The sequence below is a fragment of the Doryrhamphus excisus genome, linkage group LG5, assembly GCF_037039965.1.
Source record: "Doryrhamphus excisus strain RoL-2023G ecotype Guam linkage group LG5, RoL_Dexc_Guam_v1.1, whole genome shotgun sequence".
Classification (NCBI taxonomy): Eukaryota; Metazoa; Chordata; class Actinopteri; order Syngnathiformes; family Syngnathidae; genus Doryrhamphus; species Doryrhamphus excisus.
The window spans coordinates 13283452-13308630 of record NC_136361.1 but is presented as its reverse complement, the minus strand read 5'-3'; the positions used below and the strand labels follow the sequence as shown (position 1 = coordinate 13308630).

At 41.5% G+C, this 25179-nt stretch overlaps 1 protein-coding gene across 2 annotated transcripts in view; it reads right to left on the bottom strand.

Annotated features, from left to right (window-relative positions):
• The window catches only part of sema6cb (semaphorin 6Cb), an 88946-nt gene extending 68027 nt beyond the window's left edge, over window positions 1-20919 (bottom strand). For both annotated transcript variants that reach the window (XM_058052965.2, XM_058052970.2), the window contains exon 1: window positions 20756-20919. The gene's annotated coding sequence lies outside the window, so the exon portion shown is untranslated. The remainder of the gene's footprint in view (window positions 1-20755) is intronic.
• Between the last annotated feature and the right edge of the window lie 4260 nt (window positions 20920-25179).

Here is a 25179-nt window from a genome sequence, read left to right as displayed (position 1 = left end):
TATTATCAATCTATTTAGTACTTGTGACTTACTGCTAGCATACGAGCTACCTGTTGGAGTAGACATTCTCGTGATATTTTGTTGTTTTATATTCCACAATGACTCGCAGAAGTAATTCCACCTATCGTAAGTCTAGATAGGTTTTGGAAAGTGTAACGTAATGACGGATGTAAGCTCATACATTCTGTCTTCGAAGGTTTGGAGTGTCACATGATTACATCTGCACGTCAGTTCACAGCGCCACACGCAGGCGCGCCATGAGTATTACATCGTTTTCACTCAGTTATCTGTTACTGTCTGGATGCATGTATACATTAATCCCACATAGACGTAACATTTTTTCCAAAAATCTCAAGAACATTCCCGTATGGACAGGGCCTCAGTCTCTATAAAAATGCATAGTGGTTGGGACACTATTGACAGATTCCGGCCAGGGAACTGGGAACTGCTTATGTTATGAAAACTGTGATGTAGGTCTTTAGCTCCCCCGAAAACTAAAACTAAAATAAAATCTTAACTTTACTGCCTTACTGCGGTTTATATACAAAATTCTTACATCTGAAAAAGCACTTTCTGGCTGCCATTTTCAAGAAGAAACTACCAACCAGTACTGAGTGGTGGTCATATGGCTGTGACATGAGAAATGCACAATCTCTCATGAAAATCTCAAAGTTCTAAAAATAAAAATGAAAGTGATACGTGAAAACACAAAACCTTCATGATATGGCACGTCCACATCATGTAGAAAAAGACTACAACAGTTTATATACATAAGATGTAAGTAATGTAGGATAGGGACCCTTCATGTGTATTTTTTGCATTATCCCTGCCAAATAAATAAATAAATACAATGTCATGGTGTCCGGTCAGAGCATTGTTGCTGTATTGATGTCTTCATATTGAGATGACAACATGTGCATCAAGAACGTCAGAATCACAAAAGAGAAGCAAAGCTGTCGTCACTTTGAGGCAGCGTTGAAGGTCACAGCAGGCGGCATCCAGCCCACCATCTGTTTCCCATCATCCCGCGGGGCGACCTGTCATCAGCGCTCACTGACCCGCTCCGCTAGCGTTCCACAAGCACACACGAGCTATCCACCGGTCCATCTACAGGTTTACGACACGTGTGCTTCACTCGTGTGCACTGTGCACATTGGTCAGTGTCACAGCGACACCTCCGTCGTCATGCCAATGTGACCTTTAACCTCAGCACTCTTGTGACAAAAAAAAGGAAACGCTTCCAAACACATCCACAAGCAAAAACAATGGACACGTGCACCAGCACACGTGCACAGAGCGTAGCTTGATGAACAAAGAACACAAACTCAGCATGGATGAGCAGTTCTGTTGAACCTGCAAACATGAAAGCCCCCACAAAGCTCCCATAATCACAATCCATTCATTGGTCCATGAAGGTGTTTTATATTTCTATACATGGTTGCAGGCTGTATAATATAGTAGTAACCATGCAGCCTAAAAAATGTCTACAAATATGGCTGAGTTTGTTTGTTTGTTTGTCCAGTGGAACCCCCGCACATTTGTGTATTGTGATGCATTTGCGTTTGCTCAAATTCTCACATTTTTGGTGAAAACTAGGAATGTCCCAATCCATTCCATTCTATTCCTATTCAGCATACAGAACCCATGTGAGCACAACAGCATGTTAAACAGAAGTGATGTCATTTGTATAGCTATGTCTTTTGTTAAAGTCTGAAAAAGTCGTTACAGTTCAGTGTAAAACATATCATGCACAAGTTTCCCGTGGTGCCACAGAAGCAGAGAACTTTAATACGAGCAACCTCACTGCGCATTTCAAGAAGGATTTTTGCAACACCACGGCTTACCGAAACATCCATTGCTGTTTAGATACTGTTTATTAGGGCTGTCAAATTATTACTAATTTTAATCAGATTAATCGCAATACTCACACTAATTAATCATGATTAATCACCATCATCTTTTTTTTAATACTGTGTTTATTGTTTTATTGTATCGCCACAGAACATTTGAATCACACTCTGTGTTACTATGAACAATGAGGGTTGCGTTCAAAGACATTCCATCATTTAAGTTTAAGTCAGATGTTTTGAGGTTATTTTCTGGGATTTCTGAGCAGACTTAAACGCACCAAATAGTACTTCCACAGTAAGATTTACAAATTGACTGATAAGAATATCCACTTATTGTTTTTGTTCGTCTTTCTGTTTATTTAGTTGAAGATGGTGTTCAAATTGCACCACTGTTCAGGTCAGACTTATACTTAAGAATAAATTATCAATGAATACAAAAAATGGGTTAAAAATGGAATACAAAATCAGGATGAACGGAGAATGCTTGCCATGATGAATTATTTACTTTAAATACCGCAATCTAAACACTGCACTTTGCACCCAAAGGTGAGGGACATGATGCAAATTCCTCAGCAAATGAATGTGGTATGGTATCTAAAAACTTTCTCACCAGTAAGGGCCGACGGAAGCAAAGGCGTTTTCATTTGTGCTAATAATCCTCCTGATCAGAGCAGCTATTTGAAAGAACAGTAGAACAACTAGCAAGAGTACACAAATGTACACATACTGTATGTGTTTTGACTTGGACATGCCGTGCTGGATGATGATGTCACCAAGCGTCACTGCTACTGGACTGGACCTTCAAGAGGCATACAAAACTTGCATGTTGCCCCCATAAAAAGGAGTTTCAAAGAAAGGCGGATGAGTTAGATATAAATCAACTGTATTTCACAGGTCCACTACAACTCCCATGACCACCACATACAGGCTTTATATGGATGTGTGTTTTTAGCACTTTTAATCATTGAATGACTTGATAAAGACATTCAGTTTGTGTCTGATGTCATCGTGCTCCATGTACAGTGCATCCGGAAAGTATTCACAGCGCTTCACTTTTTCTACATTTTGTCATGTTACAGCCTCATTCCAAACTGAATTAAATTAATCTCTTACCTCAAAATTCTACACAAAATCCTCCATTATGACAATGTGAATAAAGGTTTTTTTGACATGTTTTGAATTTATTAAAAATAGAAAACAAAAAAATCACATTTACATAAGTATTCACAGCCTTTGCCATGAAGCTCAAAATTGAGCTCAGGTGCATCTTTTTTCCACTGATCATCCTTGAGATCTTTCTACAGCTTAATTGGAGTCCACCTGCAGTAAATTCAGTTGATTGGACATGATTTGGAAATATAATAACTGTCTATATAAGGTCCCACAGTTGACTGTGCATGTCAGAGCACAAACACCAAGCATGAAGTCAAAAGAACTGTCTGTAGACCTGCGAGACAGGATTGTCTTGAGGCACAAATCTGGGGAAGGATACAGAAACATTTCTGCTGCTTTGAAGGTCCCAATGAGCACAGTGGCCTCCATTATTCGTAAATGGAAGACGTTTGGAACCACCAGGACTCTTCCCAGAGCTGGCCGGCCTTCTAAACTGAGCGATCGGGGAAGAAGGGCCTTAGTCAGGGAGGTGACCAAGGCCCCGATGGTCACTCTGTCAGAGCTCCAGCGTTCCTCTGTGGAGAGAGGAGAGCCTTCCAGAAGGACAACCATCTCTGCAGCAATCCACCAATCAGGCCTGTATGATAGAGTGGCCAGACAAAAGCCATCAGACCAGAGAATTTTGTTTCTCATGGTCTGAGAGTCATTCAGGTGCTTTTTGGCAAATTCCAGACGGGCTGCCATGTTCCTTTTACTAAGGAGTGGCTTTCGTCTGGCCACTCTACCATACAGGCCTGATTGGTGGATTGCTGCAGAGATGGTTGTCCTTCTGGAAGGCTCTCCTCTCTCCACAGAGGAACGCTGGAGCTCTGACAGAGTGACCATCGGGGCCTTGGTCACCTCCCTGACTAAGGCCCTTCTTCCCCGATCTCTCAGTTTAGAAGGCCGGCTAGCTCTAGGAAGAGTCCTGGTGGTTCCAAACGTCTTCCATTTATGAATAATGGAGGCCACTGTGCTCATTGGGACCTTCAAAGCAGCAGAAATGTTTCTGTATCCTTCCCCAGATTTGTGTGTTTGTGCTCTGACATGCACAGTCAACTGTGGGACCTTATATAGACAGTTATTATATTTCCAAATCATGTCCAATCAACTGAATTTACTGCAGGTGGACTCCAATTAAGCTGTAGAAAGATCTCAAGGATGATCAGTGGAAAAAAGATGCACCTGAGCTCAATTTTGAGCTTCATGGCAAAGGCTGTGAATACTTATGTAAATGTGATTTTTTTGTTTTCTATTTTTAATAAATTCAAAACATGTAAAAAAAAAACCTTTTTCACATTGTCATAATGGAGTATTTTGTGTAGAATTTTGAGGTAAGAGATTAATTTAATTCAGTTTGGAATGAGGCTGTAACATGACAAAATGTAGAAAAAGTGAAGCGCTGTGAATACTTTCCGGATGCACTGTACATGGAGCACGATGACATCAGACACAAACTGAATGTCTTTATCAAGTCATTCAATGATTAAAAGTGCTAAAAACACACATCCATATAAAGCCTGCTGGGCTAAAACCCAATGCTTTATTTCCTAGTATCAATTCAATCGATTCATTATCTCTTTAAACAATGTTAGATCGAAATGTGCCATTGACTAGCCGTCATCTCAAGCACACTTTTCAAATGCCGCGGTGATAGGAACAAGCCCTAGCCACCATTGCGATTCTGGTGTTTCAGGTGGCTGATGTGTTGATTATGATTAGCGGATAATTATTACACCCCAATGTATTTGTGTATATTAAAATGGAAAAGTAACCCCAAACTTGCCTGAAAACACTAAATAACATTTAACTTTAAGCTTTTGTGGCTCACACGTAACAAAAACTTAACAAAAATCGAAACCTTTGATCCAAAATGTAGAAGTGTTTTTTTTTAATCGTTAAAAAGCACACAAAACCCCAAAGTACGATTGGACTGGTCTGATATCTTTGTGCCTTTTATCAGATTGCAACAACGTAATCAAGAAAATGGCGTCTCCCAAGCAACCAGAGCATTTGTGATGCAGAAAGCAACTTTGCAAGAAGGAACAATTAGTGAACACAAAGAGAATCAGTGTACTGTACCGAGCTTAGATTCAGCTTAGCAATTAAAAACTTCCACTAATTAAACACAATCCTCTTTTACAATGCACTGTATACCTTAGCTTAGAATCTACCCTGTGTGCAGGTAACATGGGGTAGCAGTCTCCCATAAATGCTGGCACGGTCCAAAGTGAGAGGAACGAGAAACGGCAGACGGGCACATGACCACATGTGCACGCGACAGCGTGGTTGTTTTCATAAAATGCGTAAAAAGCAAAACGCGTCTTCGCAGACAAGCCGGGAAATTAGAATGCACAAGACCAGAGTGACATGCACGGCATCTGCATGCTGACATGAGCAGTTTTACTTTGGTTTATACGTTCTCATACTGTCCGTCCCTCTGTGACTTCACAAAGGGGCAGTTTTACCACGCCTTTGGAAACTGAGCGTTTTGAGCCATCTCAAACTTCTTTCAGGGATCATTTCCAAATGTAAAAACCTCATTATTTGAAACTTTGGCATTGTTTAAAATTAGAATCCAAAATTCTAACTTCATTTATAGGTCAGAAAAGTGGAAAAAGCATAATAGGTCCAATTTCTTACATCCACACTACAAAATAAGTATTAAAACTTTGTATGATTTCTGCTGATCAGATTAATATTGGCTGATAATATCGGCATTGAATTGAAAAATCGGGACAGTAACCACTGGATGTTTTTTTTTTTTAAGTGAACAAGAGGAGAAACTAGTGTGTAATTTTTTTTTTATGTAAGCATTTGACCCTGAACATGGTATGTGGTTGTGTGTGTATGCAAAGAAAAACGCCCCTATAGAACGGCACTCAATTTTTAGCAAGAAAATGTCCACTGATATTTTTTCCATAAATTGTGCAACCCTAGTTTCCAACATTCCCAGAAAGGAATCATCAACTTGCACCTTTAACGTCCAACACTACGATGCAGCAGTTGTCTTCTACGTATAAAATTCAAATTGTGATAGTTATTGCTAAATGTGACAAATTGATGGAGCTCGTCTGTAGCCAGCATAACGATGGGTCACAATCTTCCATTAACCTTTTTGGAAGACGCAGTCAGAAGCAGTGAGATGCTTGGATCACCACCAGAACACACCGCCACTCGCACAAATGCGAATGATGGAGGTTCTGACCTCAAGAGCAGCTAATTCCAAGTAGCAAGACCTGGACGACCGGTGAGAGAAGTCATGGTTCGAATTAGCTGGCTGCTTGCCGCATGCCGACGGCGGCCCACTTCAGGTTGAAGCAAAACCCGCCTGCTGGGATGCTTGGACGGGCTTCCTCCGTGGAGAGAGGAACACGGCTGGACGGATCCAAACATGAAACCTCAAAAAGGAAGATGAAGCCTGGTGTGCACAACAAGAAGCTTCTAGGAGGTTCCAGTCCCCAATCTGCCTTGGAGCTGTGTGTTTGCTTTGTAGCAAAACCAAAAAGTGGTTCACTAAGTTGGACCCACAAGGATTCAGTCCTGGTCGTCCAACGTGTCATCCATCATTGCTGCTCCCGTCATCCAGCGACTGCTCTCTTTAAAGAGGCCAACTTCCAAACCACAACTTGGCACGGCGGCAAAGAGAAGAATTGGCGCAGAGATTGGTGATTGGATCAGGATGTTTTACTTCTGGCTGGGTCATGTGACCTGACAATGTCAGCTGACTAGCTATTGAAGCAAGGAGTCTGTGCGGATTCTGGTTGGAAAAACAGCTCAAGCATTAGTCTAAGCTGCACGTTGACAGTATTTTTTCTAGGTTTACAACACACACACACACAGGGGTGGGGTGGGGGTGTTTGTGGCTACAATAAATAATATGGACAACACTGATTATGGAAGATTTAATGGCTGATCTTGTGAGATCAACCCTGCAGGAAGTCTGGTGGTGGATCACAGTCAGATAAAAATGACTTTATTGAGAATGAGTTAATCAAATTACTATCTAGAACACTGTTTATCTCCAGTGAGCAGAATATTAAAAAAAGACTTAAAACGAACAGCTGAAGACAACCACAATGTACCCCACCTGGCAAAAGCCAATTATTGAAACATTACATACATATGTATCCTTGCACAAGATGCACTAACTCCATCTACAGCTCATCAGTCTCCTACACACTCTGTAGTGTACATGAATGTATGAAAAAAAACTTGACACCCTGAAACAACATGTCAATTTGTATATCTGAGTCTTCTTGTGACCTTTTCTTGTTTCACACGTGGAGATGACAGACATTTAGAAAGGTGATGAAGATAGCGACTAACACTGACATTTGTACAATTACAGCCACAAATGCATCACATTAGCTAAACAAAGACAGGAAGAGGCAAACACATACTTCACATGTTCACATACTTCAACAATTCAAATTACCTCTCTAACCTGATCAATGTAGAAAAATACATTTAAAGTGATATTAAATGTATGTATATATTTAGTCTTTAAAATGTTTTGTCTTAAAATTTTTGGGAGCGGATTAATTGCATTATCACAATTTTCTATGGGAAAAACTGCCTTGGTTAGACTTCATTATATTTTCATAGTTAGAAAATAGAAAACCTGTTAAGGACCTTCAAAATATTGTTGTAACATTATTAGAGCCCTCTAGAAATAGCACCCCTATAGTCCCCTTTACATTCATAAACATGTAAAACCCATGTGACCACAACAACAGCATGTACTAACAAGTTAAGTATTAAGTAGGAGTGATGTCGATAATGTGTATTTTTTGTTAAAGTCTGAAAAATAGGTTGCAGCTGAACCTGCATGGATGTTCACTTGTCATGCACATGTTTCCCGCGGTGGCACTGAACTGGGGAAGTTTGATCATCATCATTCACTGAGCATTTGAAGCAGCATTACACAGAAAACTCACGGGACGACAAGAAGTCATTAGTTACAACAGAAAAGATGACTAGCCCCTGTCGGTTGGGTATAAACGCTTAATTGCATACCTTTAGCCTTGCTATAAAACTATACCCCAGACGCATAAAGAAATAAGTGGGTCTGTTTTTCTCATACCTACAGTTGTTGATTATTGTTCTTATATCACTTGTTTAAGCCTTTTTTAATATTCCACACTACAAAAAATGTAAAACAAATGTGCTGATACTGGCATGCTATTGGTATCTGACAATTTTCCTGGCTGCAAGATTGGTATCGGATCAGACACCACTAGCGATTAGCATGAGGCATTTTTTTCCTGAACCAGCTAAAATGGCCAAAATTGCCCTGTTGCGTTTAGGAGGCAACAATGCCATTAGAGAAGTTATTGTCTGTCATGCCCCCATTTGGGGAAAATGTGTTTTCGCATCCCCCTGATTTGAAATACCATTGAGAAACTGATAATATCCATTTATTTATCTGTACTATACAGACTGAAACCAGTGAAATGCAACAAAATGGACAGCAATGAAGCAAACTGCATGCTCAGTACAACAAAATGATACACGTTGGCAGGTCTGCACTAATAAAGTCTTTCCTGCCTCTCACAGCCCACTATTTGAGAACTACCACATATAGTGCATGTCAACTGGGACTTTACATAGAAGTGTGAAAAACAGAGACACAACTAATTTTATGCCTGCTTAAGCGCATATAAAAATGTTGTATTGGACCTTTAAAAATAACTTTCTCATTGATGAGGAGTCCCTTGGCCAACATGAGCAGAAAGTATTCACCATCGGTGAGCCTGTTTATTGCCTTCATGCTCCTGACATCCCAGGAATGTGAAAAATCTGGCCAACGTGATGCTGACTAATAAAATGGCTGACAATGACCACTATCCTTCCAGGAAAAGGGGGTGTGGCCACACATCAACTAATTGTGTGATCATTTGGAATGTGTAATTTCAATAAAACCCAACAAAGATCCTTTCCTGCTCCATTCCTCACCAGGAGCATTATGACCTCTGACTCTCCAGATGAGCCTCCCCCTCTCAGACCCCCACCCACCCTAACTCCCCTCCAGCGGTGGCGGCAGTGCTATGCTAACACATTTATTCATTTCCGTCAGTCGACGCTGACATGAGAGGCGTCGGGAAGCCTTGTTCCTGCCATGGAAAGTGCATGGGGGGGCAGAATTAGCATAGTGTAATTACACCGAGGGAGGGATGCGGACTCGGAAGAGCTCGACGTGGCTCATAATTTGGCCTTGAGCTCCCTGTGCAAGTGACAGGCGGTCCATGATAGTGGAGATGAATGTCGGAATTCAGGCTGTTAGTTTAACTGATGGTGCATTCAGCGCTGTAATAAGTGCATTCGGCTCTTCACCACTTTGCCCCGCCTCCTCCAAAGACCATTATCATGCTAATGTAAGAGAGGAGGAAATACAGTGGCGAGGAAAAAACATCATGGAGGACGGCCCTCTATAAGCCAGCGGAGACAAAGAGGCGTCGCTGGCCACAAATGGACTCAGTCATTCAGCCGGCTGCTTCATTAAGAGAACATTGTCTAATTAAAAAGACCTCAGTCCTAAAGGAGTGACCTATGTCTTTTGCACATGTCCTCTCATTTGCTTGACAGAGGAAGTGGATTGCATTGAGGGGTAAAATGAGAGTTGGTTGGGGAGGTGGGGGGGTGCTTGACTGATTTCCACGAGACGACCAATTACAACATTAAACGCAAGCAGCAAGTCTTCATTCAAGACAGAAAGGATCCATCGTGACGTCAAACCTTCTATTGAGGCCACTGATGGAACATCTGGATACATATTTGAAAGAAATATCCTACCAGAGGGATGCAATCGATGCAATCGATGCAATCGGACACTCCCTTCGGTGTCCAAGTGAAGAGACCAAAGCCAATGATACGCTATCGTCACATACTGATTAAATGTTGGATGAAGACAGACGATGTTATCTCAATCATATCAACCACAGTCTTCATTGGCTTCAATGACACCCATCCAAATTCTAAATGATAACATCAATAACTATAGATAACTAAAGTCATTCTCTGAGCTACAGTCCAAATAAATCACAATGCTTAGCCTACGACAACAAAGTCATTGACCACTGGTCCCACAAACATACAGGGACCAGCACCCTGCGAAGACTAATGTGGGTCACCATGATTGTTTTGGGACCATTTACAAAGAAACATAATAAAACTTGTAGTGCTGCAATAAACAATTATCGATGAATCTGAAGGTTGTTTAATTCGTCCCAGACCCAACCATGACAAGTGAATTTCCGCAGAGTAGGTTTGTAAGCAAAGAAAACCTTTTTACGACCTTCTAAATCCATTTTAACATTATTATAGCCCTCTAGACATGAATTAACACCCCATAGTCACCTTTACACTTGTATTACCCAATATCGTAGACATAATAACAGAAAATAAGACATTTAAGGCATAAATCATACTCATGCTCGTGTGTTACTATAAATGTGTTCTCGAGGGAGAAGAGTGATTGGCAAATAGGAAGTGACATTGGGGGTTCAGAGTTGAGTTTCAGATGGCTGTGGATTATGGATGTTATTTTTAGGCATTTTTATTAGGGATTAGTCTGGTGCGTGTGTGGCACAACCAATATTACACTAACATGACTGACACCTAGTGTAGAATACTAAGTCAACGTCTTTGAATGCGTCTTTTGAATTCCTTATATTTGTTGTCATTTAGACATTTTTATGCTTGAAAATGCCCAAATTAAGGCATAAAATAAATAACATTTACTTAACTATTCGTATGTTTTACTAATAATAGGCCATATTCAACCACTAAGACAGCATGATTTAATCATATATTTTGGACAAACCATGATAAAGTAAAGCCAAGGAATTCAAACCACAAAGTGGCGAAGGACTGTAATCAATCAGGCCCACAGATGGGTTTAATCTGGTCCGACGATTTTATCTAATGTCTAAAAATAAGATGCATTTTTCAATAAATGAACTGCTGTTATAATTACGACAACTGGATGGCGCAATAGTAATAGCAAGTAAAGTGCAGCCAGCCACCTTCTTTTTACCCACGTCATCGTACCATACAGCTCCCACATTTAACATGTGCTTTGGCACCCTCATTACCCCAATATGTCTCTGTCAAAAAAGAGAAAAATGGACGCAGAGGGCCGAGTGTTCCAAGAAAAATGGTCATCCTCCTATTTATTCACAGAAGTGAATGGGAACGCTGTATGTTTGGTATGTTCACAGCATGTTGCTGTGCTGAAAGAATATAACCTTTGTAGCCACTATGTGAGTCAAATATGCCAACTTTCAGTGACAGAAGGGAAAAGGTGAATGGTGTCACGTGTGTGTAAACAAACTAAGATTGTCATAAATATCTTCCATATGCAGAATTGCATGGGTGACTACATCTTCCTTAATCACAAGCACAGGCATTTCTGTTTGTTGAAGTATTAGTAGCAATGTAGCTGAAGCAGAGGATACTTTCATTTTTAAGTAAAGTACCAAAACAGATGTTGATTAATTGGATAAATGAGAAAATTAATGAATGAATGATTAATCGTGACCGAAAGAACGAGGTTGCGTATACAAGCTGCTGAAATTAGTTTCATTTGTATGGTAGCTGGACTCACCCGAAAAGATAGGGCTCAATCATCAAGGAGGGGCTCGGAGTAGAGCCGCTTCTCCTTCACAATAGGAGCCAGTTGAGGTGGCTCGGGCATCTAGTCTGGATGCCTCCCAGACGCCTCCCTGGTGAGGTGTTCCGGGCATGCCCAGCCTGGGGAAGGACCCGGGGGCAGACCTAGGACACGCTGGAGGGGTTATGTCTCACAGCTGGCCTGGGAACGCCTTGGCGTCCTCCCGGTTGAGCTGGAGGAGGTGGCCGGGGACTGGGAAGTCTGGACTTCCTGGACTACTGAGACAGCTGCCCCTGCCACCCAGACCCGGATAAGCTGAGGAGAATGGAATGGATGAATTATCATTGAATCGCGACTGTAGAAATTTGTACTTTATCTACGTATATCTATATCATATGTGCATATCTAGAAGTTAGATATGGTAGAACCAGAGAACAAGAGTGTGGAGTGATTTTTGATTGAGAATTTTTTTTGCTTTCTTCAATATTGAAGTGTTTCTCACCACCTTATGTTGTACATTTGTAATATGAGGTTTCCAGCTCATATTTTCATCTATTATGATCCCCAGAAATGTATTTTCCTTCACCCTTTCAATGTCTACACCGTCTATTTGTATTTGCTGGTATGTGTCCTTTCAGCTGCTACTAAAACAGCATGATTTTAGTTTTACTTAGGTTCAAGGACAATCTATTATTATCAAACCATCTTTTTAATGTGACCATTTCTTCTGACATTTCTCATGATTTCTTCTGTCCTCCCTCCGGAACAAAGAGCAGTGGTATCATCCGCAAATAAAACCCCAAGTCTTTTGTGACTTGGGAGATATCATTGATGTACAAGTTGAACAGTTTTGGCCCCAGTATTGACCCCTGCGGTACTCGACACATAATATATAAACTTGCAGATGTGTGTCTCCTAGCTTTACGTATTGCTTCTTGTCAGCCAAGTAGCTTTTAACCCAGTTCAGAACTAATCCTCTTTTTCCGTACCTTTCTAATAGAAGAGCCTCCCTCTCCCCTCCTATCCTTACCACCTTCTACAGAGGGACCATCGAGAGCCTGCTGACCAACTGCATCTCCGTCTGGTCTGGGAGCTGCAAGGCCTCGGACTGGACGTTACTGCAGAGAGTGGTGAGGACAGCGGAGAAGATCATCGGGACCCAGCTCCCCCCCATTAAGGACATAGCAAACAGCCGGTGTGTATCTAGAGCCCATCGGATCTGCTCTGACCCCACACACCCCCAGCATGGACTGTTCTCTCGCCTGGCATCGGGGAGAAGGCTCTGCAGCATCCGCTGTAGGACGACCAGGTTCAGAGACAGCTACTTCCCCCTGGCCATCAGACTGCTCAATGCCAAGCCCCTCTACCTTTACTTACATTATTATTATTTATTTAAATTATTTAAATTATTTGGGCAATTTACTGTTCACGCTGCACTTTACATTATGTTGTTCATATTCTATCTATTTATTCTCCACATTATTATTATTATTATTATTTATTATTACTTATCTTCTTTTGTGTCTGTTATTATATGGGAGCCAGGCAACGACATTTCGTTGGCAATTTCACTACTGTGTTTTTGTGCAATGACAATAAAGGGAGTCTATCTATCTATCTATCTAGCACAGGGGTGGGCAAACTTTTTGACTGGCGGGCCGCATTGATTTAACAAAATTGACGGGGGGGCCACACTCGATATTTTACACGAAACAGTCCACCTGGAATTATTGTATCTGTAAAAGTGTCATGCAATCTGCTATATGGGCACTTTGAGATCATTTATTTCATGTAAAGTAAGTTATAAATGTATTATAATAAATTGATTATTATTTGTTATTATTATTATTATTTGTTATTATTATTATTTGTATTATTATTATATGCTTGTGTCTCTTTTTTCAGGAGCACTTTGTAAACAACAGACCACATCAAATAACAAAATTATTAAATCTGTACAAGTGTCATGCAATCTTCTATATGTGCACTTTGAGATCATTTATTTGATGTAGTGTGTTATAAATTTATAATAAGAATATTTTTTATTATGTTATATTATTATTGTTTGTTATTGTTATTATTATTATTATTATTATTATTATTATTATTATTATTATTATTATTATTATTATTATCATTATTATTATTATTATTATTATTATTATTATTATTATTATTATTATTATGTGCCTGTGTCCCTTTTTTCAGGAGCACTTTGTAAACAACAGACCGCATCAAATAACGAAATTATTGTATCTGTAAAAGTGTTATGCAATCTGCTATGTGTGCACTTTGAGATCATTTATTTGATGTAAAGTACGTTATAAATTTATAATAGAAGAAGAATACATTTATTATTTATTATTATTATTATTATTATTAATATTATTATTATGTGCTTGTGTCCCTTTTTTCACTTTGTAAACAACAGACCGCATGAAATAACAAAATTGATAAAACCGCCAAACCATGAAAGTGTCGGCTCAAGCCATGATGCCAGGTTGTATGTTGACCTTAAATGAAATACTTTGGAAAGAACGGGCGGGCCGTATTCAAACACTTGGCGGGCCGGATGTGGCCCCCGGGCCGTAGTTTGCCCACCCCTGATCTAGCATATATAGCATAGTGGTTGAAAGTGGTCAATAGAAGAAAAAGTGGGTAAATGTCGTCCTAAGTACTTTGTCACTTCTTTTCTCCTTTTTAATGCTAAATTGCAACCGCGTCAAGGAGCATTATTGCCAACATTTGGATCGCCCCATCCCATTTGTGCCAATTCCGCCCTCCCGCTTCTCCATCATACAACTTTTTTTTATTAAAAGTTTTCAAATAACTTACATTGTACTTACCACAATTGAGACAGCCTATGTGTTATGAATGTTGTTTTCTTTTCCCTGTGTGTCTTCTTTAAAAGACAACTTAACATCTCACACTTCTTCTTGAAGAGGAGGGCTGGACAGATGCCTGGTCGGAATTCATGTGACACCAACTGAACCCCCTCCTCCTCCAGATAACACCCCCTCTCCCAAATATGTGTTTAAAAATAGCCTGAGAGTGATGGCGAGCAGCCAGGAGGAGGAGGAGGAGGAGGAGGAGGAGGAGGAGACTTCCAAGGCAAATATTGTGCACATATGGTGGAGCAATAAAATATGAAGTATGGATGCAGCACTAATAAAACATACACGCTTCAAAGATGCTCATTTAACACCTTCCTCTATGCTGCTATACGTTACAGAGGAAACGTGTGGCGGTCATCTTGACTCCTTCCAAGTCACACTGAAACTATTATTAAGGTCAAAGGTCAGCATGGCCTACATCTCAGGCCCTCTTCACATGAAGAAGAAATGATTCAAGCGCCACAGAAGACACACAGCATGTGTGCAAACTCCAACCAGACGAGACACCAGAGCAGAATCAACAGTAATACACATATCAAAAACAACCTTATGGTTCCTACTCACAGAGACTGGATTGGTGGAGCAGAATCCCGGCAGCTTAGTTGAAGCAACAGCATTTGTGGTGGAAGAATTAATCAGCAAAGAAAAGGCAGCAGCTCAGTAATGTGGAGGTACTTCTAATTCAAAGCACAAACAAATATATTTTTCACCACCTTAAAAGTTGGCACAAACTCCAATACGAGGAATGTGTGAAGCTGTGCGCTGGCTGCACAACTCCTGCCACAACGCAAAGGTCACGTGCTTGCTTCTTTTTCCTGTTGCGTTCCTCCATGAAAGGAAAATCAAAGTGTTGTGCTATTATAAAGAGGTGTTCTTTCACATTGCTAAAAGATATGGTCCCCGTTGCAGCAGTGGAAATAATGGATTTAAAAACCTGCTGAAAACAGTGGAGTCACGATGTCCGGCAAGCTGTGATAGCATCGCTATCTTAAAGCTGGACACACTACGTGTTTATGTCGAACAACAAGAAACACATGTAGTGTTTTGAAGACAAGCCATAAGTATTATAATGATAACAAGCGAGCAAAATTGTTAAGTGATGCTTTAAAAGAGTAAGTTACCATGTAGTATACCTCATGCATGTGATAGCCACTTATAGCTCATGTGGGACAAAAGAGAGCTAGTCAGCTGCCGCAAGGGAGGCAGTGAGAGCCAGGTACAATATCTTAACAAAGATGCCAGAAAGTCAAATGATATTTCATACAATTTGCAGGTGTCAGGTTAGTGTAAAATTATTCATCACTTATACTCATCAGTGCCAAGCATCTCCCATGCATCGGTACGTATGACATTTCAATATATTTTATTGTCCGATTAGCAAGGATAATGATGTCACACTTACATTCGTGACATTGCACGGGCTGTAGAAATTAATGGTGTATAATAAATGTTTCTACACCATTATATTACGGGCGACACGATGATAAACACACACCTGCTCCAACTCAGTGTGCACTCAGTCGGCAGGCATGCACACTGCAGCCTCTCTGCTGTAGTACTCTGTATTCTCCCCTGTATTTGATCAGGAAATGTGCAAATTCAGCGATTTTTTTAAACAATTGGAATCGTAAAAAAAATACATTTATAATAAAGTTCAATTGACAATTACTCACTTCACCTGCCTCCCCTGACCGCACGTTACTGCAAGGAATTAAGAAGATGTTTCAAATTGTGAATTACCAGGTGTCAGGAATTGTTCTTTGACTTTATTATTCACTCATTCATTTTCTACCGCTTATCCTCATGGTATTTGGGGTGCTGGAGCCTATCCCAGCTGTCTTCGGGCGAGAGGCGGAGTACACCCTGGACTGGTCGCCAGCCAGTCACAGGGCACATATAGACAAACAACCATTCACACTCACATTCATACCTATGGACAATTTGGAGTCGCCAATTAACCTAGCATGTTTTTGGAATGTGGGAAGAAACCGGAGTCCCTGGAGAAAACCCAGAGGTTTTTCCACCGAGGGTAGAATTGAATTTGGGTCTCCTAGCTGTGAGGCCTGCCCGCCATGTAGCCCAAAAAATAGTGTTAAAAATGTTTAAAAATCTAGGAAACAATGAAAGTCAGACATTGCTATTCCGCCATGCTTCAACAATTTGGAGTCGCCAATTAGTCGAGCATGTTTTTGGAATGTGGGAGCAAAAAAAACAGAAGAGAAGAGAACGGGGAGAACATGCAAACTCCACACAGAGATGCCCAAGCGGGGCAAGCATGTGCTAACCACTCGTCCATCATGGAGTCCCCCCCCCCAAGGAATCCTTTGCGGAAATTCACTTATCACGGTCAGGTCTGGGACCAATTAACTGCGAACTGTGAATGAAGCATTACTGTATATGTATTTTTGCTTATGTGTCCACACTTTAGGGCCACTGTGTGTTTAGTGTATTGCTGTGTATCGCATTGGATTTGTGTCCTAACTATGGAGGACTGACTGACAGTGATAGCATCTCAGAAGATTGCAGTGCCAAGAAATTCATGAATTTACGTAACATGAACACAAGCCTGTAGTGTGACTGCAGCAGAGTAGACAGAGACGGACATTGTGGCATCTAAACGACTGTGCTGCAGGCACGCAAAAGAAAACATTTGCGTATTGAGTGAAAATGTTATCAGTGTGGACATGGGCTTATTTAAGAAGATCTGCAAACAAGATATAGGTTTGTGCCTCATTAAAAGAGCACTTAAATGTAGTATGTGACGGGGAAGGAGGCACACATTGAGGTTGGGGGGGAGGAGGAGTTAATTTCTTGCTTGGTTTCACATCTCAGGAGCATAAAAAGCTTCATTTTGGGGAAGAGCAATGAGCAACAATGAAAGGATCATAAAGGATCATGACTCACAAGGACTTCTGCACTACAAGCACCCCTCCCCTCCAGCAACACCCTCCCACCCCCGCTCTCCCCCTTCACGCTGTGATGCTAATTGCTTTAGCAGAGATGTGACGAGCCAGACAATTGCAGCCAGACACTGTCAAAGGCAAAACTTTACAAATGTCTTCTTCAACTCCTCAAACTTTTGGACCTGAAGCAGCCTGACTTTGGATAAATCCCGCTGACTCACCACATGACAACTGTCAATCACAACACAATCCTCATCCTCAACTCAACCTCTAGCTCCTCAAAAGTGAGGAGTGAGAAGAATAAGCATGAATGTGATTATATGGAACATTCGAAGCGTACCTAATGAAGTGCCCACTGAGAAAATACTGCATTAGTTTATTTTCAATCCCGCTGACTCACCACATGACAACTGTCAATCACAACACAATCCTCATCCTCAACTCAACCTCTAACACCTCAAAAGTGAGGAGTGAGAAGAATAAGCATGAATGTGATGATATAGAACATTCAAAGCGTACCTAATGAAGTGCCCACTGAGAAAATACTGAGAAAATACTGCATTAGTTTGTTTTAGCGATAATTCCACCCATCATCGCTGCGTCAGCTTTGCCTTCATCGTGGTGTGATGAAGGCTTCATTTGGAGCAACAAACCAATCAATAAGCAGAATGTATGCCTGAGGCCATTTCCTTTTTTCCAGACCTTTCCTCCATTAGAGCGAGCGAGCGAGCAAGAGAGCGTGCGGTGATGTCTTCATCTTATGAGGTTTTAAATAAACGACATGGAGGTGGCTAGTGGGTAGAGCACTTAGTCATCAGGTAAGAATGCAGACAAGGTCCAATCACACTCCTCAGTGTGTGAAAACTGACTCGGGTTCAGTTTGTGACCGCTGCCGCCATTGAACAACAAGCTGAGGCCAAGAGGAGGTCCTTGTGGCCGCCGAAGCCCCTCCATGCATTCACATCACCTGGGGTGTCCTCCCCACGACAAAGACATCACATGATAGGCTGGCGAGCCCAGCAGAGCTTCATGTTTCTGCAGGACGTCAGCCAGTCTGAGCGGACCCTTTGCCAGCTCTGTGGTCCGCAGCCTCGCACCATCTCTTCCTCCTCCTCCTGCGGCCTCGCTATGAACTCAGAGCGGGTGCTATATGACGAATGCCAAAACACTCACATACAATGGTAAGTGCACAAAGACGGAAGTTGCAGTTCACCAATAAAAAGGAGAGAAGAAGAAGGTAACCTGAATAGTCCAGTTGTGATATATTGTGATCATATTTCCAAATTTCCAATCAATGAAATTGATTTGGGACATCACTACGCTGTCAAAGTCACAAATCTACTCTGTCAAACTATACTCACCGAGCACGAGTTCACACACACACAACCAAACACTTAGCTAACCCCTGCTAGCTTCCATTCACGCTCTGTAAGAGGAGATTCGGACAACTTTTGTCGCCGTTTATCACCATTTCCACCTGTTTAGGTCGAGAGGTCCGCCGGGTAAATACTTCCCCACACGAATGTTCCTTCTCCTCTCAATGACAGCATTTGACTCATCTTATGTTTCTGCTTGTTTTCGTTTATCCCGGTATAAGTCATTTTCATCATTGGAAGAATCTAAACCGGTATATAAAAAATATCAACCAACGCAGTACAAAGTATACTTCTTGAAATGTACTTTCAAGGAATTCCACGTGAGACACAGCACGGGACTTTCTTTTCCCGCGAGTATAAAAGCACTTCAGTAACTTCCTGTTTTACAGAGCTTGAAATGCTTCCGTGTTTCCTGCCACTGCTCCAAACTACCACGCACGCCCATGTCGTGCACATTGGCACATTATCTGACTGAGGACCGCTCAATGTCCCCCCAGGGCCCGCCCCCATCCCGAGTCCTCAGCCCGCTTCGAGCCCATTTCAACCACCATTACCCTGAGGGTCGTTAAGGAGATGCCATCTGCACACACGGGAGCCCCGCAGACGACGACCTCGCTATTGCAAACGGAAAGCAAATGGCAGAATGGAAATGGGAAATAAAATTATACACGGGATGAAACGCTTCGTTGGCTACGCTTGCCGGGGAAGCAACCAATCAGAGCACAGAGAACAGCGGGTGCAAAAGGAGCCGGAACATCATGTGATGTCAATGTGTATGTCACATGCTAACACAAGCTGAGTAATAATACGACATGCAAGCATGATGGATGAATGAGTGAATGAATAAATTCATCACAGTGGGGGTGCCCAAACTTTTTTTCTGAGGACTGCCTACTGAAAAATTAAAGGATGCTGGGTGATTTTGATGTTTCAATTTAGCAGAAAAGGCTAAAAACAGTTCAACAAGCTGAGACGTTACAGATAAAAACAGTCTACAATACAGATTTGTGTTATTAGCGTCAACATTTCAACTTTTTTTTTCTTCCTGAACATGCTTCAGGCTGCAAACGGCCCCTGCCCCGCACCTTGGATATCCCTGCACCTAACATTATGTGCCTTAAACACAGAACCCAGCAAAGCGGAATACTGCCACACATACATGACAACATCTGTCGTGTAAAATACTTGACAGACTGTGTTGATTGCTTGAGTCTTAAACACACTCTCCAGTCGTGACATTGCAGGGAACACATCTCCGCCTTGTCCCGCCTCTGTTACGGCTCTGATACTACATGAAATGTGGAACATTCCCAGCTTGACAAAGAAGGGCCACAAAAACAACACAAACATAAAGTGGACCCTCAGAGGAGAGCATCCTGTTGTGATGGGACTGCAGCAGCTGCGATCCAGCAAGACCAGGTCCAAACACAGTCTGGCCCCGACCCGCCAAGAATGACAACTTGTGCAGCAGCAATGACTTTATTGCAAAAAAAACCCAAAAAAAACAGGCGCGTTCATTGTCGACAAGCGAAGTCTGGCGCGCGCGCACGACAGCTCCGACCTGTTCTCAGCACCATTAAGATGTTTGTGCACCTTTTTGTGCAGCACACAGCAGCAACAGCACAAAGAACAATGAGATCATCGCCTGGACCTGCCAGGTCCACACACAAACATCATCTAAACACACGAGATAAGGAGTGTATCACAGGAAAACAACACAATCACCACGAAGCGTGCACAGTGGACACATCATCATCATTTTCATCACCATCGTCACACTGTGCGCAAAGTTGCAGAGCTCGCGGGCACGACTGCGCGTGTCAGCAAGGGAGAGCACGCGCACGCCAATATATACTATACACAGCTTCTCGCGCCAGCATGTGCACGCGCGCAGGAGAAAAAGAAGGAAAAAGCAGCGAACAGCAAAGACGAAGCTGAACATGAAGTGTCAAAGTGTTGTTCTTACCTTGGTGGAGCCGCGCGAGCAGAAGGTCCGAGTGTTCGATTACAAAGCGTAGATTTGCAAGTCGCTAGATGCTTCCTAAAGTGTCCTCTCTGAGGAGACTGAAGACAACTGACAAGAACACAGCAGGGCAGCGCCTCAGGCCACGCCCCCTTGCTCAAGCTTGACAGCAGCTTCGGCCAAACACATGCGAGTAAACGTTTAAATCTCCTTTCTGATTGGGCCGCACAACTTTTTTTCCACCTGGCTCGCGCGGCTCGCTTCTCGTCCAGATGTTAAATGTCTGGATGAGACCGCCCCTTTTTAACTGCAGCCAGCCACTCAGGGAGCAGATCGCAAGTTTTAAATATACACGTAACACCTGAACTACCCTGAAAATCACGTGATTTGTTGTTTGCTACATGACCTTAAACTTAAACATGATTAAGTAATAATAATTAAAATAACATAAATACTGTATATAATAATATATTATAATAATGATATGTCTCAAATAAAGAAAAGTGAGTTGACACTGAATACACAAAAAAAAAAATTCTGAAGTATGGAATGCAATATTAACAAAAGTTAAACTAATATCACGGCATTGACATGTTCAAAGTTAAGTAAATGTTATCCTGCAAACTTCTTTGACTCATTAATGGCTCTTGCTTGCAGTGTCTTTGTCAGTCATTTTAAATTGTAATGTTCCTTTTCTTACATTTATAACAAGTTTACTGTTGATGACGAACTCACGAATGAATACAATGAAGCTCCTCCCCCTTCCCATCTGGGCATATGCCTGGAAACAACCAGAACATTTCCATAATCCATCTATGGAAAAGCACATTTCACACTTTTGTGCTGATTCGCTACCGTTTCGCTGCTTCACGCTGTTGGTCTCATTACTGATAAACGGATGTCAGCGTGCACATTGCCATGCACGTCTCCGTGCACATGAAGCAAACATACAGCATTACGTAATCATGTCATGAAGCTGCAGAAAGGCCACGGGCAGCACTTGAAGCTACAATCATGTGAAAGAGCATGAGGGGAGACCACAGTGAAGAGCAATAGGGATGTTGTTATGAGATGTACATGTACATGTGGTCCCTTCTGGACCGCATGACAAACAACACATAAAAGGTAAAACTGAAGTTCAAGCTGTCAAGTTGTAAAGGTCAAATGTCAAGGCTGCAAAAGCAGAACCTTCGAGGACAGCGCCACAATGATAAGATGAAAACTACTTTTTTTTAATTCACAGTTGTGATCAGTTTTCAGCAGAAAAGTCTGGTACCCATACAAATGGATGAAGATGTCTCTCAGTCACCATCTCAGGGTGGGGCTGCGTCTTAGTCTTGAGTACTTACACTTGGTCTTTTGAGTGCATAAGTGCGTTCACACTGACAAGTACAGCAAAATGCTGTAGCTGGATGCTGTACTCAAAACACACCAATGACCCTCAATAGTCGCCATTTGGCTACATAGCAGGAGAAGGACTATGTCGAGTGGTTCCAAATCACCATTAAAAAGGAGACAAGAAGGAAAAGAAGGTAAATATTGCATCATCGTCATTTCCAATACATTGCACAACAACTACAATATTCAATTTGAGATAGGGTACATAACACTTTTGGCAGTACACTTCAATAAGTATGCTGTGAACTGGGAACTTTTTCTGGCTGTGTGAAATATATATAAAAAAAAATCCATCCATCCATTTTTATACCACTTATCCTCACTACAGTTACAGGGGTATGCTGGAGCCCATCCCAGCTGACGTCGAGCGAGACGCGGGGTTGCCAGCCAATCACAGGGCACATATAGACAAACAACCATTCACACTCACATTCATACCTATGGACAATTTGGAGTCACCGATTAACCTAGCATGTTTTTGGAATGTGGGAGGAAACCGGAGTACCCGGAGAAAACCCACGCATGCACGGGGAGAACATGCAAACTCCACATAGAGATGGCCGAGGGTGGAATTGAACCCTGGTCTCCTAGCTGTGAGGTCTGCACTAGACCCCGTGCATGCATGGGTTTTCTCCGGGTTCTCCGGGTTTTAAAGTCCTTCGGTATATTTTATGCATTTTGAACTGAAGTATTTTGGAAATTTGTACTTTCAATTTTTTTTTGCTTCTTAAAAATGCTTTTATATTTGTTTAATTCATCTTTAATTCATTCTTTTAATTAAGTGTTTGAATTTTGAGTGAAGTGCTATCCCAAATCCATTACTAAAATGACAATCACAAAATTGACCTTTTCCTTTTTCTCCTCTCCTTTTTCACCTTTTCACTACTTGATGTAGCATTATTGCCAACATTTGTATCGTCGCATAAAACATATACCATTTTTCCTCACTTCTCCATTGTACAATAGTCATTAAAATTAATGTCACCATTATTTAAGTTAGTCCCGCCGCTTCCACTGCTAGCCAAAAATGGTGACTTTTGAGCTATTTTGAGCGTTTCAGTACATCCGGGTACTGACATTACACTGCTTTTGCACCGTAATTGTCAGTGTGCATGCACTCAAAAGACTAAGTGTAAGTACACAAGTGCACCAATTGAGATACAGCAATATGTTAGACCGAGGATGAAGACGATGCTTGTGATGATGGATGTTGTGGCTGCATTCTTTCTTGTCGGGAACGCAGGCTGTTTAGGAGTCTGGATAAATTGTCAGCATTGCCTCATTTGGACACTGACTAATAACTGGAGGCAAAGGCAGGAGTCCATTAGAATGACAAACATTCCATTAGTTTAATTTCTTAGCTCCATTAGAGAGCAGACACACATTAAGAGCTTCAGCTTTTTAGCATCTGTCACACTGTCGCACCTGCCCCCCCACCGCCAGCCCTCGTGAGTAATGGTCGTTTACTGATGTCACATTTTACAGGGCGTCGCTTCTCAACATCGTTATGCACGCACCTGAGCTGATGGAATGGAGGTAATGGTGATGAGAAGTTAATGGAGAGAGAAGCTGATTCAGGGTTTGCAGGGTCATTCCGTCATCGTGGAATCTACGTAGGTTTCGATCGATGTCAGAGGACGCATGCTTTGGACCACAAAGTGAAAGGTCAGACTTGACTCGGGAAGGACGTGTTATAAATTTAAGAACCATGAAGACTATCGTCTACTCCAAAACTGACAGCAACCTCTATCACAGACAAGACAGATGAGGTTTGTACTGATGTAAATAGAACCATGGGGGGGCAGAACTGGACTGGACTGGTCAAGAACATCATGTCCTTATATAGGTAACAGGTTTCCTATGCTAATTAGGAGCAGCTGGTCCATTTACAGTTTTTCTCGATTGTTTACACACAATTTGTGATGCCTGAGACCCAATGACCACAACATATAACCAAGGCACCAACTCCATGAACCAAGTCTGCTAAACTATAAGCACAATTCCTGCTTTACACTCAGACTGCAGATCTACAACACACTTTTTTCAAAACACTACACACAATTCTCTGAGTTTTGGCACAATTTTCATGAAGTAAACTTCTTGTTTTCACAAAAAACACAATGCCACTCAAAACAGTCAAATTAATATTCCTATTATTCACACTGACTCATCACATGGGTAAACACCTGTCACACATTTTTACAATTAGCGGTCTAACAATGAGGGAGGCTGGGCAAAGGGTCAGAAATCCACAAACACACAAATCCCCTTCTCCAAGCTATGGAAAATGCATGTGGAGAGATTCCAGTGATGCTTTGCATGGCTGGATTCACCACGCTAAGCAATATTTTCCCGCTGCTTGGCCAGAGAAAACCTTGCATGTGATGTAGATGAGGTGCTGTGGCCTGACCCAAACAGAAGACGTGATGCAGCATAGTCTTTTGCTTTGTTATTGATTTTTTGTTTATGATTATTATCATTTCTTTAACTGAAGCTGTATACATTTAGCTGCAGACCACTGTATGTGGAATTTTGTGTTGGCTGTGATGAACACTTTGTAGATTGTTTTTCTGTGAAAAATAAAAATATATATTTCTGTGTAATTTTGTGTTCTGAGTAAAAAAAATACCAAAAAAAAAAAAAACAATTCTAAAATATTTTGCAAGAAGTGTCACACTGAACACAAAAAGGCCCAAGTCATGATGAATTTTATGTAATCACAGTGTTTTACACTGAGCACATCAGTGTTCAACTGATTCATATAAATGTTTGTTCATATAGTGGCTTGTGTGCGTCATTTGGAGACAAAACACCATTTTGAGAAGAATGAAGACTGTTTTGGATGTAAAGTTTCATTTTGCAGGAGAATTGAGGAGTTTTCAGAAATGTGTGAGTGATTTTTGGATTTGTGTGTAGAGTTCTGAGAATATGAGGCATCCTTTCAGAAAATGTGTTTAAACAATGGAGAAAAACTGTAAGTAGCAGGCATGTGTTAAGAGTGAGACCCAATGACCAGTGATTAGTCACAA